Source organism: Cornus florida, unplaced genomic scaffold (assembly GCF_030987335.1).
Source record: "Cornus florida cultivar Cherokee Brave unplaced genomic scaffold, ASM3098733v1 CherokeeBrave_3.0.0_Hap2_scaffold_75, whole genome shotgun sequence".
Lineage (NCBI taxonomy): Eukaryota > Viridiplantae > Streptophyta > Magnoliopsida > Cornales > Cornaceae > Cornus > Cornus florida.
In genome coordinates, this window is record NW_026775907.1 from 112,120 (window position 1) to 117,214 (window position 5,095).

Below are 5,095 nucleotides of genomic sequence, written 5' to 3' on the forward strand. Positions count from 1 at the left end.
TTACCTCAAATGAATTCCTTTCACCTTTCAAATATATATATTTTTCACTTCATTGAAAAAAAAACTTTTGAGAGAATAAAAAGAAAGGGAAAGAACTCAAACCCATTCGGACAAGAGTGCTCTACCTTTCTTGGATATTGCAAATCCTCTGTTTTGCGATTTTCATACTGTCTCCTACAGTGAGCATTAAGTGGTCTTGATTTGGCCACGTTTTATTTCACTTAATATACACTGAGACCGTGTTTGACAATTACACAATCATTTATTAATAATATTTTACCACCATTTATAAGTATCTTCACCCTTAAAATAAGGTATGCACATAATGTAGACTAATTAATGTCACATACAAACGTAACTCAATTTACCACCATTTATAAGTACATTCACCCTCAAAAAAAGGTATGCACATAATGCATATTAAGTAATATCACATAAAAATGTAACTCAATTCAACATATCATTTATATTATAATTTGAAATTAAAGTATTTTAAAAACACTTTAACATGTTAATTTACAGAATTTAAATCAAAATTAAAATCACTTGGATTAACTTTAGACAACAAACAAAACACTTGTTATTTCCAAAAATAACAAAAAGAGCCACATTTTTTTTTTCCTTCAAAATATTAAAAAAAACATGCACTTAGTTTTAAATTATTTAACATATCTTTGAAATTTTTTTAGCAAATTTTAATATTAATTGTCACACATACTACCTTCACCATCAAAAGAAAAAATTTGGCAAAATTTAATATTAATTGTCACACCCACCACCTTCACCATTAAAAAAAGGTATTCACGTAGTACTGAAAAATTAATAGTCACACTAAAATCTAACTTAATTTAACATATTATTTATATATTTTTTAAGTTAAATTTTATCATAAAAATGGAACATTCAACAAAAAAGTCACATGTTAATTTAAAGAGGATTTTGAATGGGATTATGAGGTATTTGACTATCAACAACCTTTACTTTTTAAGTAGTGATGTTATCCTCTTACAAATGGTGATATTACTTTTTAGACTCATGTGATATTATTTTTAGACTTTTGTGATGTTATTTATAAATAGTGGTGAAATATTACTTATAAATAGTGATATAATTATCAAACACGGTCTTAATATTTATTAGGTGGAGTAAAACGTGACTAAACTAAAATCACTTAACGTTCACAACAAGAGACAGTATAGAAATCGCACAGCAGACAGCAGGGGATTACTATGTCATTTCGGCTACTCTTGTAGGTTATAATTTATGCGCATGCTTGGCACTTTGCTTCAATAGTGATCTCATCATAGTTACTGAACTCGACAGCATGTCTCTTATAGTACTTCTTTTTATTTATTTGTTTACTTTTTCTAATGTAATTAAAATATGACCTTTTCTTTGAAAGACTGTGTATTACAGAACATAGTAGTCAACTATGTTATAATACGAGTAATAAATAAAATATTAGCTATCTGCATATAACTTGTCCTTTTGTTAACTAAGTTGTTATTAAAATATACATTATCAGTTAAAGCTGCTCTGTTGTTATTAAAATATACATTATCAGTTAAAGCTGCTCTGTTTCTCTTCTTTAAGCTTAACAGTATATTATTTGTCTGTGTGTGTAACAAACACTGCACCGATGTGTACAGGGAGTAAATGAATCCAAACAAAGCTTATCAAATAATGCATCCAACAGCACTAGAGTACAGGTCCTATTTTTATTCAATTGAGTACTTTTTTCTATTTTACGGTGTCCAAAATCTGATTTTGTGAGTGATCTCTTTGAAAACTTGCATTGTTGGGGCATTGTAAAACCTGGGTACTAGTTCATTGTTTGATTTTAATATAATAATAACTGGGTTTGATATTTTCTAGTGTCGGCTGTTGACCTTCCTAGCTTCCTATATATGTGTTGTTTGGCTTGAGAATTTATTTTTTATTTTTTATTTTTTATTTTTTTTATTATTTTTTTTTGTAATGATAATGTTTGGGAATCTGATTTCCTGGAGAGCTTGAAATTTTGGGACTTTTGAGGTATCTTAAATGTTAAAATTTTCTTTTTTTTTGCTGCTTTTATTTTGGTTGAATGTGAGTTTTGAGATTATCTTAGCTTTCTTCTTTTATATTTCTAATTGTTTTATTATCTGGGAGTAATCTTGTGGTGATTTGTTGAACAATCTGCCGGTTGGAGCATTTACAAAATGTGGATAGTTGAAACTTGTTCTTTGCTGTAAATTTGTGATATTTATGTTTTTGATTAATGATTTGGCTTTTATGTTATTCCATTTTGGTTTCTAATAATGTATTCAGTAGTTCCATTATTTGATCTTAATTTTTTTTTTTTTTTTCTTAGTTGGTACTCACACACACATGTCTTCTTCGTGACTTGAACTCCTGACCTCCTTTTAGGAGGTAAGAGAGTGATACCGCTAGGCCACTGGCCTGGTCATAATTTGTAATAGATCCATTTGATCTTAATTTGTAATAGATCCATTATTAGATCTTTAATTATGCTACTTATTTTAAAAATCTGCAATCTTCGGTGATTGTCAAAATCTGCGTCTTCGGTGTTGACAATCACAAGAAGCTTTGATCTTTTGAGTTATGGTATGCCCTCACATATAACTGAGCTGGTGGGCTTGTTTTCTTAGTTGGAGGTGGAAATTTGATGGCTATCTAGATTGGTTAATGAGATAGCTGATTCTTGTCCAATAGAGTAGAGTCCACTTTCGTCCTCCTCGTGCTTTTGTCCAGTAGGGATATGATTTTTCTTTGTTTTTTTTAAAAGGACATTTCTGACATTCCTTACTTTGGTCCCTTGATATTTTTTAGAAACATCAACAATCCCTCTTCCTATTCTATCATCACCGAATGAAAAATTTAGTCAGTTTTTTTTTTTGGTTAAAGAATAAAGACAAGTTTGAATTTATAATTTTGAATGCACTAGTAGGGTTTTGTTGAATAACAAAATTTTTGACCCATATTTGGCTCATTTGTCAATTGTGTGGCTTCTGAGGAATCAAATAATCGTGTTTTGCATTTGATCTGAATACAGATTTTTTAACAATGAGTTCATTATTTTTTAGGTATAGTATCATACCTAGGTTAATCACCCGGTTTAAAATTTAATTTTTGTCATGTTTGTTTAGTTATTATAATTTTTATGTTTGTAATGGTTTTATCTCCATGATGTCCAATTGCTCCTTAAGGTATATTTTTTCATTTGTTTTTGACTTATGTTTGATTGTTTCATTTCTTTACCACAGTGCAGTAATTTGATAAGAAAATATGGAAGACACACTTGCAATTGCAAAAGATGTTACTGAAGTAAGTTTTCATCCGAGAGCTTCATTACTGATTTCAACCTTACGTCGGTGTAAAATCACTTCATTTCTTGCTTTCACAATGTACAGTTAATAGGAAATACCCCAATGGTATATCTTAACAACATTGTAGATGGTTGTGCAGCCCGTATTGCCGCCAAGTTAGAGACAATGGAACCCTGCTCCAGTGTTAAAGATAGGTATTCATCTTATTTTTCTTTTGGGATTTCTTACTTGTTAGTTTCGTAATTAGCTTTACAACTGTGGTATGTTACAATCATGAAAATGCAATCATAGAAATACAAGTATTTCAAAATGTTGCAATATGAAAATGTTGAAATACAGGTATTTCAATTTTTTTTGGAACCATGGTGTTGAGGGGTATTTCGAAATTTTGCATGATGCAAATGAACATATTTCTTTCATGTAGGATTGGGTACAGTATGATTAAAGATGCAGAAGAGAAGGGCCTGATTACTCCTGGGAAGGTTAGTTGATTCCTTTTATCGGCAATGATCTGGTAAGATTTTTACCTTTCATAACTCTAATATCAAATTATTGTAGGCTTCGGAGTTCAAATGCAAATTATATAATAATTTTACGCCACATGTTTTGGTGAGGCTAACTGTCCTACAGATTGCTTTAGAGTGATTGATGATCAAACCAAGCTGAATTATGAATAGTCTGAATTATGTACATTTTGAACTGAATATTATCTTACCATTTTTGAATATGCTAAAATAATGGTGGCTGAAGACGGTCCTCATTGAGGGTACCGGTGGTAATACCGGCATTGGTTTGGCATTCATCGCGGCTGCTAAGGGTTATAAACTTATCCTTGTTATGCCGTCTACGTTTAGTATTGAGAGAAGGATTGTTCTTCGAGCTTTTGGAGCAGAGTTGTACATCACAAATATCGCCAAGGGCATTGATGGAGTTCTTCAAAAGGCGCAAGATCTACTAGAAAAGACGCCCAATAGTTTTTTTCTTAATCAATTTGAAAATCCTGCCAATCCAAAGGTATTCTTCGCATTGATATCTTGTAATGTGTCAAGATGGTAGGAAAGTTTTCATGGGTTTGTCGTTGTGTAGATTCATTATGAAACTACTGGACCAGAGATTTGGAAGGGTTCTGAAGAGAAAGTCGATGCCCTAGTTGCAGGGATAGGGACCGGGGGGACAGTTACTGGGGCAGGGAAGTTCCTCAAGGAGAAAAACTCAAAGATAAAGGTTGGTTTGTGCGCGTGTGTTTAGTGAGAGAGATGAGATCATATTTTACTGTTTCGTATGGTGTTGAACCATTCTTTTGCTTACATGTAGGTGTATGGTGTGGAACCAGCTGAAAGTGCCATTCTAAATGGAGGAAAGCTTGGTGAGTCATGTTGCTTTTCAAGTTACACACCTTACTCACTTGATTCTTTTTGGTTGCTGTTTATTTTTTTTTTAGTTTCAATATGAATTGGTTACATAGCACTATTTTATAAGTGTGTACTTGGGAGATGCTTTCAGGTTTCACTGTACCAAAATAACTGTAACGACCCGAACCCATGGGTCTAAACCGTTAACTGGGTCTTTACCCGAACCCCAGGTCACCTAAGTCAATCTCGCCATATCTAGTGTCAAGACATCATTATTAGGTCATAAATATGCTTCACAAAGGCTCAATGCGAATACCCAAGACTCAAGGTGAATTATACAAGAGAAAGGAGCCAACTAAACCAAGCTGCAACAGTTCGGTCGACCGAAGTGGGGCTTTGGTCGGCCGAAGTGAA

The 5,095-nt window shown here is 32.4% G+C and overlaps 1 pseudogene; it reads left to right on the plus strand.

Annotated features, from left to right (window-relative positions):
• The first annotated feature begins 2,640 nt into the window (after nucleotides 1-2,640).
• LOC132292575 (putative inactive cysteine synthase 2) lies at nucleotides 2,641-4,809 on the plus strand (annotated as a pseudogene).
• The last annotated feature ends 286 nt before the right edge of the window (nucleotides 4,810-5,095 follow it).